This window comes from Bidens hawaiensis, unplaced genomic scaffold (assembly GCF_021521415.1).
Source record: "Bidens hawaiensis isolate Kalapana, Puna unplaced genomic scaffold, B.hawaiensis_p1.1 tig00003217_1, whole genome shotgun sequence".
NCBI lineage: Eukaryota > Viridiplantae > Streptophyta > Magnoliopsida > Asterales > Asteraceae > Bidens > Bidens hawaiensis.
Genome location: NW_027491174.1, coordinates 2,205,449 through 2,219,402, shown reverse-complemented (window position 1 = coordinate 2,219,402; position 13,954 = coordinate 2,205,449). Strand labels below are relative to the sequence as shown.

At 39.2% G+C, this 13,954-nt stretch overlaps 1 non-coding gene across 1 annotated transcript; it reads right to left on the bottom strand.

The window, feature by feature from the left end:
• Positions 1–4,178: 4,178 nt before the first annotated feature.
• LOC143622557 (small nucleolar RNA R71) lies at positions 4,179–4,284 on the bottom strand. The gene has a single exon (XR_013151731.1). It is a non-coding gene; the product is annotated as a small nucleolar RNA R71 (small nucleolar RNA).
• Between the last annotated feature and the right edge of the window lie 9,670 nt (positions 4,285–13,954).

Genomic DNA, 13,954 nt, shown 5'->3' with positions numbered 1-13,954 from the left:
CTAGGAATTTTATTTCAGGGAACCTCGAGGAGCTTGACCGTTTTCATCCTAGTTCTTTTTATTATCTCATCACCACTTAATCCACTTGTTAATGTAAGTAAACACACATCCCCCATTTCACCTCTTTACAATTTTGGGGGCGTTATGCGTTCAAAACCAACTTATTGTTTTCACTACAATTTCGTTATATGCATAATTGTAATTGCTTGATTAGTTGTTACGTGCGAATATGACTATGTATTTATTTTATGTTGGTTGGTACCTCATCCTCATCCTCATCAGTATAATCATACGCCGTCGGAGTAAACCGTTATCAATGCAATTCGGTTGAAAAGACAACTTTTATTTATTGTTTACTAGTTGTAGTAATTTACTATTATTGCATGGAATTGTCATTTTAGTATTATATGTGTTTCAAAACTATGGTTTACTTGCTCAACGTTATGTTGACAAAAATATATATTTTCACGCATGACGCATGTAGCTTTATTGGATGAATAAAGTATTGGAGTTTAGATGATACCTTAGGTTTCTTTGATGAATGAAGAACACATTTATTTTAAGTTATTTACGATTTGAATATTTATTTGTAACGGGATTTTTGAGACAATGTTTGTGCTTTTGAAATTTGATTTATGAATGAATAATTTAGATATTGACACGTGCATTTTATTTAGTGTCTTCTGAGTTATGACACAATATTTTCGCGCCCCGACATGTTCCGCCGTAGGTTGGAGTGTGACAGACTGTTTCAACAAACTTGTTTTATAACCAAATAGGAACCCAAACTGCTCGTTTGATTTAACATAAAACTAAAAATATATGAATAATGAATTTCACTTTTTAGTTAGAAAATACTATCCATTAAAATAACCCGTTTCGACTCAGACTCATTTTGATCATATGTTGGGTCTAAATGAAAGATAATGAAATATTGGAATCTTTTCTGTTAGTGCACGGAAATTTGACACTGTGGATATATTATCCTATATGTTCTGGATCAGTTATCCTTAGGCAGATCCCGTCAGGATCAAGGATCCTCAGTACTTATTATTTGCTAACGATTGTTTCCTTTGTATAACATTATATTTGACATATGTAACAGCTAAGAGACCAGGTCTACCCCCTATATTTGACAGATGTTATCTTTATTATTTATAACTCCATTGTGTTATGATCAGTTAAGGCACACACTCTATACATAATACACCATCTACATTCACAGAGGAGGGCCAGCAACACACACACACACATATAGAAATCATTGCAAACACTGATCATAATCTCCAACCTTGTATTCTCATATTCATGATTAGTAAATTGGTGATAGACGATTTGTCATCACCCGTGTTTTTATGCCGACGATCCTCTAAAGATCAAGGGCTTCTCCTCGTATAAATCTCTGTGTTCATCGATGTATCCAATATGCATTCACAAACACCAAGTCCCACATTAACGAATTTGGTTACATTATCCTTAGTTGATTTTTGACCAAAACAATATGGCGTCCACCATGGGGAAATTGGTGATATAATCCATAATATTTCCTATCATTTTTCAATCTTTTCTACATATACTACTCTCAATGGCCTCTCAAAAATATTATGCCTCATCAACCACGCCCTCATCCGTTTCTCACTCATCAAGGACCTTACCACCGATGCCTTCCCCGTTAGAAGTAGCTCTGATGGGGGGTTCATTGGAAAACCCTTAAGTGATTTAAGACCGTAATAATCATGCATTTAATTGGTTTATCTTGTGGAATTAGAAAACTACGGTGTTTTCAGTAAATTGTAGGCACAAAGGAGGTTCCGGAGCAATTATGACGTATAACGAAGAAACCTAAGGAGCCGGAGACGCGAAAGAGGTCGAAAGAGATGAAAAGAAGGATGCATGGCTGGAGTCCACCGTGACCCACGGTTGAGACCGTGGGCCACGGTCCAAAACGACCAAATCAACAGAAGTCACCGTACCGTGGCGGGTACGATGACCGTGGATTCAACCGTGACCCACGGTTCCACCGTGGGCCACTGTCCAGAAGTCACAACGATTCACCGTGACCCACGGTGTGAACCATGGGCACGGTTCGGACTGTAACTGCCCAATTTCCAGGTCATTTCTAGATGACTTTGGGCTGTCTTTTCATTATTCTTCCATTCCAGATGACCTAGTGGCGATTTTTGGAGATTATTGATCAATTGTGAGTGTGGTAATCATTAGATACTTGTTTTTAATTCGTATGGCAATTTTAATTGAAGGGATGACGAACCGAAACATGCGCGACTAAATTCCTTTTTGTTTTCCCTCGGATTGTATGGTTTGTTATGATTGTTTTGTTGAATGTTTATGCAATTTCTGAGATATTAGTTTGATCATATTGATTAAATTATTATGGTGTTGATGTATTGATTGATAGATTGTTAGTTTATTGAGTTTGTTTTCTAAACTGTCAGTTCTTGGTGTTTTAAGCAATCGAGATTAATTGGGAGGGATTCGGGGTTGGATAAACTAATTGGTTTTTGAGTGATTACCTTGCGTTATATAATCCAAGTACTTGATCTTCAATTATCGCAATCGTTTACATAAACACGAACTATATCTATTGTTCATCTCAATTTAAACATTAACTTTGACATTCATAGAAACCTGAAACCGAGGGAAGACATATTTTCTCATATTGATTTTAAACTTGTTAAATTGTTTTTAGTTTTTATTGTTAAATCAAATCAAACAACCAAATCATTGAATTTACTTTTTGCACTTATTTTAATTTAGATAAATTTTATAGCTACTCAGTAATGCATTTTCCACACACTCCTTGTGTTCGATACCCGCTTACCGCTATCTAACTAGTTGTATTCGGTTTATTTTTGAGTTAGTCTTCGACCTCACATTAAATTTTGGCGTCGTTGCCGGGGAGTAGTGCGTAACGTGTGTTAGCTTTAGTAGTTTTTGTTTGTTATTTTCGGGTTTACCCTGGTTGTGTTAGTGTGCAGGTACCTACAGGTGTATGCATACTAGAAGATCTAACAGGTCATCACCACTAGTAATCGATCCCGAGTTTGACCAGAACGCTTTGAAGAAACCGAGTCTTACTCAGGGAGAACAAGCTTCTTGGTTCTCCAACTACATCAAACAGGATGGATTCACCAGCTCCCACTTCGGGTCAAACTATCCCAACCACACCTTTACCAATTTCGCCTCCACCAATCACTACTACTATACCTACAACATCAAGTGAATTGCAACCGACTCATACAACCGAACCCATAACTGCTCATTACACCTGTTCAACATCATCCACATTGCCATCTGTTTCTAACCTTTTTCCTACCTTTGGTGCATCATCATCTCAACAACACCCACAACCAACCTTTCAACAATCACAATCAAGCTACCAATATCAACCCCCACCTTTCATGCAACATTCAGGATCACAAGGTGATGGTTATGGGTATGGGTTTGACAGTGAATTTGAGGGGTATGAAGTGGAATGTTACTACATGGGAGGTGATGGAAGTCAAATGCTAAATCCGTGAAATTTTGCTTATGCTCAAGGGCAACAAACGGAACCGGTGCAAGAACTTAATTGACTCCAACCACCACCGGTTGTCCAACAACAAGTTCAACCGCCACCGGTTATTCATCAACAACAAGCTCCACAACACACTACAAGGGCAACCTCAAAATCAATAATTTTAACAACAAATGCCCCAACCACAGTTTCAACAATTTGCAACTCCAAGGCTCGTTTATAGGCAAATGGGTCAACCAAGAGTACCAATGGGGGTACCAAGAAGGCATGCAAGAGAGATGGTAAGGGGTATTGAAGCTCATTTTCCATCGGTAATTACTAATAATCCGTCTCCGGTGGTTATTCCTCACAATCAACAAGGGAGGACATTTAAAGTGAGAACCAATTCTCTTCAAAGTCTCCCAATTATAAGGGTCTAGCAACGGAGGAACCTTACTTTCATTTGAAGGCATACGACTCCATTTGCAACACGATTGGGGTCAAAGTTTTACATCGGATGAGGTTAAGTTGGTTCTATATCAATTTTCGTTGGAAGACAAGGCAAAAAGATGGTTTTACACTTTGCCTTCCGGGTCTATTTTTACTTGGGCCAAAATGCAACAAAGATTCTTGGAAGAATTTTACACGGCCCAATAGACCGATGATGCGAGAAGAAGTTTGAGAACCTTCCAACAAAAATCGGGGGAAATGTTTCATGAAGCATTTGAGAGGTTCAATATGATGATCAAGAATTGTCCTCATCATGGTATTGCTCTTTGGGAGTTGTTAAATGCTTTTCATGAAGGGTTGAGTATGGAGGATAAACGAGATTTGAGGTCAATCACGAATGGTACATTTGGTAAAAATTATGAACAAGATGATTGGGCATATTTGGAACAAATGGCGGTTACTACAAAGAGAAAGGCCCAAACTGGAAGAAGAGCAAGACTGGCGATTGGTAGACCGCAAGTGCAATCCGTGGAAGAAGGAAAAGTACAAACCACTAATCAGGTAATTGATGTTTGTACAAACTGCAACGAGTTGGGTCATGCTTCGTAGGTATGTGCGGTAGGTCAAGCACCGGTAGAGGAGGTGAATGCACTTCAAGGGGGAGGTGGTAGGAATTACAACATGAACTCCAACACCTACCACCCCAGGTTGAGAAATCATCCGAATTTTCGTTATGGAAATCCGGCTACTCAATCCAATTTGAACTTTCAAGGAAATCAAGGAAATTATGTTCCTCGCCAACAATATAATAACCAAGGTAGTTTTCAAGGCGGGAATAATCAAGGGTTTCAAGGTCAAGAGGGTGGCGGTCAAAGTGGTAAACGGGTCAAAGTTCATCAAATTGAAATGAAGTTATGGACATGTTGAAGTTGATGCAACAAGACACGCAACGAAGAAATCAACTTGATGAAGTGAGAATGCAAAAGGATGAAGTTAGAGATAATGCCATCCAATCGTTGACCACACAAATGGGTCAACTCGCAACTGAAGTGTCGGACTTGAAGAAGAATAAGGGTCAATTGCCAAGTGACACAAAGGTAAATCCTTCTCATAACTCTTCTTGTAATGTTCATATTAACCACGTTAGTGTTTTAAGAAATGGTAAAGAATACAAAAAGGATATGTCACCGGGTGTGGTTGATGGGGAAGTTGAGGATATTACGGGTAATGAAAGTGATGATGAAATAGTAACAAATAAACCCACTAAACATGTCACTTTTGAAAAACCGTTACAAAATCCGGGTCTAACTTCAAATTTATAAGATAAAAATATGGAAGTGGAATCAAATGCGGTTCCATTTACCTCGGCTTTACTTGACCCAGGTAAGAAAAATATCATTTCAAGAAGGGGTCCTCAAAAAGAAGATATGTGGGAAGTTTTTAAACAAGTAAAGGTAAATTTACCTTTACTTTAGGCAATCAAATAAGTGCCCGCATATGCTAAATTTTTAAAAGAACTATGCACTCAAAAGAGGCAACAAAAAGTGCCTAAACGAGTGGATTTAACTAAGCGGGTAAGTGGGGTCTTAAAGTGAGATCTTCCTCCTAAGCTTCAAGACCCGGGAATGCCCTTAATTAATATTCAAGTAGGATTTTTATAAATGTCTAGGGCGTTACTTAGGGCCGGAGTAAGCATTCTTCCGGGGGGTTTATATGACCAATATGATTTTAGTCTTTTAAAACAAGTTGAGACAACGGTTGTGTTAGCCGATTTGTCTCTTAAACTCCCTCGAGGAATTGTGCGGGATGTGATAGTAAAAGTTGAAGAATTTTACTATCCGGTTGACTTTTTGGTCTTAGATTACTCATCGGTTGATTCGACCCAACAACAAAATGTTATATTGGGTCGACCTTTTTGAAACACCGCTCATGCTATTATTGTCTGTCGATCGGGTACGGTTGATATGGCTTTTGGAAATAGGAAAATGAGATTAAATGTGTTCACTAACGGATCTAATTCTATATGTGGTGATGAGTGTTTCATGGCAGATATTGTTGACATGTGTGAACCGCATGATTATGAGGAAGATGCTTTGGAAGCATGTGTTTGTGATTTTTCTGAACAGGTACATCTTTGTGCATTGAGGATGGAAGAGAAGAATCAAGACGTGTTGGCGGTAAAAGAAGGACGACCACCATGGACTCATCAAATTGAAAGTCTACCGGCCGAGGTCGATTCGGGTACAAAACCGTCCTTGGAATGCCCACCGAAATTGGAATTGAAGGACTTGCCGAGTCACTTAAAGTATACATTTTTGGGAGATAATGACACACTACCGGTCATTATTGCATCTAATTTGGATGAGTTTCAAGAGGAAGAATTATTCAAGGTGTTGAAGATTAACAAGGCGGCGATAGATTGGACAATTGCCGACTTAAAAGGCATTAGTCCGTCTATAGTTATGCACAAAATGCGAAACCAACCCGAGAGACTCAAAGAAGGTTAAATCCAAATTTGAGAGAAGTTGTGAAGAAAGAGGTAGTAAAGTGGTTGGATGCAGGAATTATCTACCCCATCTCGGATAGTGCATGGTAAGTCCTACACAGGTGGTACCCAAATAAGCAGGTATATAGGTGATTAAATATGAAAGCGGTGAACAAATCTCCACCCGACCGGTCACCGGGTGGCGAGTTTGCATTGATTATCGTAAATCAAACGCCGCTACATCTAAAGATCGTTTTCCATTACCTTTTTTGACCAAATTATTGAAAAATTATCGGGTCAAAAGTATTACTTTTTTTGGATGGGTACTCGGGTTATAACCAAATTTCTATCCACCCGGATGATCAACACAAGACCACCTTTATCTATCCGTATGGCACTTTTGCTTTTCGGTGAATGCCGTTCGGATTGTGTAATGATCAACACAAGACCACATTCCAACTTTGTATGATGAGTGTTTTTTCGGATATGGTTGGGGATTCACTTGAGGTGTTTATGGATGACTTTTCCATTTTTGGTCCAACATATGAAACTTGTCTCAATGAATTAGAAAAAGTTTTAAAAAGGTGGGTTGAGACAAATTTAGTTTTAAGTTGGGAGAAAAGTCACTTCATGGTGCAAGAGGGTATTGTGTTGGGTCACGTTATTTCAGAAAAGGGAATGGGAGTGGATAAGGCAAAAGTCCGGGTAATATTATCTTTACCTCCACCTAAAAACATTAAAGGGGTAAGGTAATTTTTGAGGCATGCGGGTTTTTATAGACGATTTATTAAAGGCTTTAGTGTGATCACAAAACCTTTATGTAATTTATTGTTAAAAGATGCTCCTTTTGATTTTACTAACGAGTGTTTGCAGGCATTTAATGTTTTGAAGGAAGAGCTGGTGAAAGCTCACATTTTACAACTACCGGATTGGTCAAAGACTTTTAAGATTATGTGTGATGCTAGTGATACTACTATCGGAGTGGTCCTGGGTCAACGAAGTGATAAAAAACCGGTGGTCATTTATTATGCGAGTAAAACATTATCCGAAGCGCAACTTAATTATACAACCACCGAAAAAGAATTACTTGTGGTGGTGTATGCTTTGGATAAGTTTCGCTCTTATATTTGGGGGAGTAAGGTGATCGTTTATTTGGACCATAGTGCGGTTCGATATTTGATGGAAAAGAAGGATGCAAAAGCGCGTTTAATTCGGTGGGTATTGCTTTTGCAAGAGTTTGATTTAGAGGTTCAGGATAATAAGGGGTGTGAAAATGTAGTGGCTATTCACCTATCCCGAATTCCATTGGAGGGTGTTGATGACCCGATGGAGATTAACGAACGGTTTCCCAATGAACAATTGTTAGCCGTGTCGACCGCACCATGGTACACTCACTTTGCAACAAGGTCTATTCCAAGTCATTGGGTGAAGAAAAGAAGGAAACAGTTCATGGTCCAAGTGAAACAATTTATTTGGGACGAACCAGACTTGTTCAAGATTGGTTCGGATCAAGTGATAAGGAGATGTATTCCCTATTCTGAGGTATTGGAGGTCTTGACTCATGCACATGCATCGGCATGCGGAGATCCTGTTAGCGGTCAAAAGATGGGCTACATGGTGCTTCAATGAGGGTTTTATTGGCCCACAATTTTTAAAGATGCAAGTGAGTATGCCCGACATTGCTTGAATTACCAAAAGTTGGGTAGTATCTCAAAACGGGATGAAATGCCATTGCAACTGATTTTGGTGTTAGAGATTTTTGATGTATGGGGAATTGACTTTATGGGCCCGTTTACAAACTCAAATGGATTTTTATATATCTTGGTTGCGGTCGACTATGTGTCCAAGTTGGTAGAAGCGGTAGCAACAAGAACCAATGACCATTCGGTAGTTTGCAAATTCGTTCAATCAAACATCTTTGCTCGGTTTGGTATCCCGCAGGTTATTATTAGTGATGGTGGGTCGCATTTTAAGAATTTCAACTTTGGTAAACTTTTAAAAAAGGTACAATGTGAATCACCGAATCGCTACACCTTATCATCCACAACACGTGGACAAGTTGAAATGTCCAATCTCAAAATTAAAGAAATTTTGATGAAGACGGTGCGGTTTGATAGAAAGGATTGGTCTTCTAAGTTAAATGATTCATTGTGGGCATATCGGATGGCCTACAAAAATCCTATTGGCACAACTCCTTATCGGTTAGTTTATGGGAAAGGGTGTCATTTACCAATGGAGTTGGCACATAGGGCGTTTTGGGCGATCAAGAATATTAACACGGATTACAAGGAAGTGAGTGAATTGAGAAAGTTGAAATTGAATGAGATTGAGGAAATCCGAAATGAAGCGTATGAACGTGCTTCCGCATACAAAGACAAACTAAAAAAGGTCCATGATGCAAAGTTGAGAGAAAGGACCTTTGAAGTGGGCCAAAAGGTGTGGTTGTACAATTCAAGGTTGAAGTTGTTTCCGGGTAAGTTAAAGAACAAGTGGATGGCCCCATATATCATCACAAGAGTGGGTAGTTTTGGTGATGTGGAGATAGAAGATGTTCAAGATCAAACGAAAAAAGTGGTGAATGGTCAAAGACTTAAACCTTACTTGGAAGGAAAGGACATCAATATGCTCGGTGTGGATAGGGTGAGTTACTTGTTAAGCTCACTGGATGATGAAACAAATTAACAAGCTAAGGTATGTTGTATATTTTAGTATAGGTTAATTAAGTTTTTATTCTAATTGGTTTTAAAAATTACCTTTCTCGCTTTGGAGTTGTCCAAATCAAGTGTAGGGAAGTCGTTATGATTTTTATACCGTGTTTAGGGCAACTCGGGTTTTCATGGGGGGTAGGGTAATTTTAAATTTTAATTTGGTAAATAAGTTTTTAATCATTTTGGTTATTTTTGGTTCCATTTAATATTGATTTAAAAAAAATTAAACAGTTAACCGTGGACCACGGGTTTGACCGTGGCCGACGGTGGGTTCCATGATGAAGGTGGGTTCCACGGTACGGTGCTTTCTGTGTTCTTTAATATCATCACACCGTGACCCACGGTGTGAACCGTGGGCCACGGTCCACTTGGGCTGGATAAGCATAACTGAGTTCACCGTGACCCACGGATCAAACCGTAGGCCATGGTCCGGTCGTTACAGCCAAAAAGGAACCGGGTTTTTGAAATAATCAACAACGAAACCTCAATTTTTAATCAAATATCTACCACATAACTTACCTACTCTTCAATACTTACCTCAATTTTCATCTTCTTCTTTTCAAAACCTTTTTCTACAAACCCTAACTTCTCACTTCAAACCCTCATAACTTTTCCATATCTTAACCGATCCAACCGATTTTTGGGTCTATTTTGACTAGAATTTCACAAGGGTTTCAATTATATCATTGCATTTGAAAGAATCTCTTGTTTTGCTGGTCGATTTTGGACAATTGAGTCCCAAAAATTGTGGGTTTTGGTTTACTTTGAAGCTTTCTTCATCTTCATCTCCTACAACACCAAGGTATGGAATTTATTTTCTTGATTTATGGTATATTGCAATGAAGTTGTAAGTTATTCATAATTGTTTCTATATACCCACTTGCTTGTTTGAGTAATTAGTTTAATGATTATACACTATGGTTGCGGATAGTGGATAAATGTTACAAACATATGATTGTTATATTGATTAATTAGAAATCATGTGTTAAAGCAAATGTTGAAATTTTTGGTAAATTGATTAACATGTGATTATCCACAACCGGGGTAACAAGCAAGTGTGGGGAAGTTTATGTTGACTTAACTTGGTTCGTTTGGGTTGTTTGTTGTGTGTAGATGGGAAGAACTTCAGATAAGGGGAAGGGAAAGGCGTCATCTTCTGGTGGGCGAGCAACCCAAGCAAAAAGGCAAAGATTGCCTGAAGAACAAGCGCGAGTGCCTGTACAAATGTACAACCCACTTGGAGAGGTGGGGTATTGTCAAAGTACGCATTGGAATAGCAAGCGAAGCTGTTCACTGATAAGATGGCCACGTTGCATAAAAGAATTGAAGTATACATGTGTGAGAAAGAGGTCACGGATCCTGGGTTTGAGGCGTTTAGGATAGTTGACAGATTTAAAGACTTAGGTTGGGAAGCAGCTCTTAAGTGTTAAGATGAATAGAGTAACACTTTATTTGATAGAGAAATTGAAGAGTGGGTGTCTACATTACGATGTCCCCCATACAAGAAGGGTCCGATATGAAATTAATTGGTACGGTTGGGGGACATGAAGTGGTGATGTCCTTTGACATATTCAATCAGATAGCAATTTTTGACAGTAAGCCGAGCAATACATATGTGTACCCTTCTACCAAGGATTTGTTTGAATGTCCTGACAAACACCCCCAATGGTACAACATGCTAGTAGATGTTCTTAAAGGAGATAGAGGTTTGAGTGATCAAATTAAGAGAAATGATCTGAAGGTTGAGGCAAAGTTGCTGATATCTATTTGTCTATACAATGTGGTGCCCCGTCGGGGGGACATTTTGGTAGTAAGGAACAGTGATGTTCCCATCTTGTACGCGTTAATGTGGGGAAAGTCGTTCATTTCGTACCGATATTTAGTAATGCAAAACATTTGGATCAGTGGGGAAAGTAACAAGCGGAAGTTAATACCGCATTGTCGGCTGATCACGGCATTGTTAAAGAATCATGGGGTGATAAATGAGGATTCGGTGGGAATCACCAAGGTATTCAAAGTTCAAGTTATCGGATTTACCGGGGTGGGTATTCACAAAAACTGATAGAAATCACGAGCTTGTGTGTGATAATGTGAGATGGAGAGTGAATAGAGAAGATGTAGAAGCTGATGAGGAGGAGGTAGAACAAGTAGAGGAAATGGGTGAGCCATATTTTATGGATGTAGGTGGTGGTAGCAGTTCCCAACACGGGGGTTGGGATTATTTGGCTGGGTATGACTCGTATGGTAATAATTGGGCCCATGTGGGGTCAATGAATGAGATGGTGGAAGGCATAGGCCTTCCATGTATGAAAATTGGTCGGATGAGTCGCGTGCATTATTTGATCATCATACATTTACAGGGGCCTATGCTGAGAGGGCCGAAAAAGAGAGGCATGACAGGTTAGAGATGTGGAATCGTGCCAATGCATACGGGATAGAGCATGAGATGAATATGAGATACGTGGATGATAGGAAACGGAGGATGCATGATCAATGGCATGCAGGTGAGCCGGTTGAACCGGATCCACCAATCGTAGATTACACGACCTTACCTCCATATGACTGTTCGGTACGCTATCCTGAACCACCTCTTAATCATTTCATGTGGGTCAACCCAATGCAGTCAATGGCACCACCATCACCACAAGGAGAAGGCAGCAGCGGCGGTGATGGGGCGTTTAATTTTGGCCAGTTCTCAGATTTCATGACATCTATCTTTGGGCCGGCCCAACTGCCTTACAACTGATTGAGTCTCGGCTTACCAGGTGAACATCGTTCTGTATAGTTGTTATCATTTGTGTTTTTATTGGTTTTTGGGTGGATGGGTGGAGGACGGAATACTTATGATTAAGTATTATGGGTTTTTTTTGAAAAGAAGGTTGTGTTTAAGAAGTAGGTTGTTTCTTTTTTCTCAAAAACGTACGTTGGGGACAATGTATCCCAAGTGTGGGAATGAGGAAAATTTTGTTTGTTTTGAAAAATTTCGTTTAAAAATAAAAAAAATAAAATAAAATCATAAAAAAAATCATAAAAATAGAAAAATAAAAAAAATGTGTTTAAAGAAACTGGAAAGTGGTAAGATGGAGGGGTAAAGTTTTGGTCCCTTTTCATGGTCACAATTCCCTAAATAACATGTTCCTAGTTGTTTTTTTTAAAAGGAGATTATGTAGTCTTCTAATCAAGGTTAGCATGCTTTCGGTGTAGTAACTTGCATAACATATTCGTTTACACTTGAGAATTGAGAAAGTATTGGTTGGTGAGAAGGTTGATCTTCTCCGATGGAACTTGTACAGTTAGTGCATTTCGAGATCTTAGCGTGGCATGAGTGCAAAAGTGATTGAGGCACTTAGGTTAAGCCTCGTCTGGATGAGCGAGAGTGTGGGTTTTGGGGGTTGGGCCTCATACATTACATATATGAGCGTGGATATGAGAGGGGAGGGGGGCTGGTTCCTTTAGAAAACTTTACTGGGCCTATTCTTTTATTCAATCAACCCCGGTGTTATATTGCGAAACGATCCGACTTAATAGGTTTCTATGTAATTGTTATAGTATTTATCAATTAGATATGTTAAGCATTATGTTTATCATGCTTAAAAAAATTGTATTAGAGTTGCAATATTTAAGTATGCAATGTTCAAGTATTATATTAGTTAAAAAAATGAAAAAAAATGATGATGTTAGTGATGTATATAGTTGTTTATTTCATTGTTTACTTTGTTTGTTTGTAATAAGTCGGATTGAAACGCTTGAGCTACATTCAAATTTCCCTTCCATACCCTTAAACTTAGCCCCGTCACAACCCATTTTAAGCCCTCTTGATTTGCATTCATATCAAAGCATTTACATAGGTGGAGATTTGATGATTGTACAAGCGTATGCGAGGAGAATTGATTAGTTGTGGAAATGTATGTATGATCACCGAGAAAAGGTTAATGTGTAAATGTGTGTTATGTATAGGTAAAAATCGAAAGCATGTTAGGTTTGGTTAGAAATCTATGGTTTAAATGGAACGTTAAGTGGACTAGTGCAACCGATAGAAATGAGGGAATAGGGTATGACTTGAGACCTTAACTGGAACTGTTGTAAGATTGGTGGCTACTAGTTGAATGTAATAGAAAGTTTGTGTTGAGATGTTTCTTGGGGGCAAGCAACAGTTAAGAGTGGGAATGTGACGGGTGGTCCATTGGACGACCCATAAGAGATTTAAGACCGTAATAATCATGCATTTAATTGGTTTATCTTGTGGAATTAGATAACTACGGTGTTTTCGGTGAATTGTAGGCTCAAAGGAGGTTCCGGAGCAATTATGACGTATAACGAAGAAACCTAAGGAACCGGAGATGCGAAAGAGGTCAAAAGAGATGAAAAGAGGGATGCATGGCTGGAGTCCACCGTGACCCACGGTTGAGACCGTGGGCCACAGTCCAAAACGACCAAATCAACAGAAGTCACCGTACCGTGGCGGTACGGTGACCGTGGAGTCAACCGTGACCCACAGTTCCACCGTGGGCCACGGTCCAGAAGTCGCAGCGATACACCGTGACCCACGGTGTGAACCGTGGGCGACGGTTCGGGGCGTAACTGCCCGATTTCTAGGTTATTTTTAGACGACTTTGGGCTGTCTTTTCAATATTCTTCCATTTTTAGACGACTTTGATCAATTGTGAGTGTGGTAATCATTTGATACTTTTTTTTAATTCGTTCGACAATTATAATTGAAGGGATGACGAACCAAAACATGCGCGGCTAAATTCCTTTGTGTTTTCCCTCGGATTGTATGGTTTGTCATGATTGTTT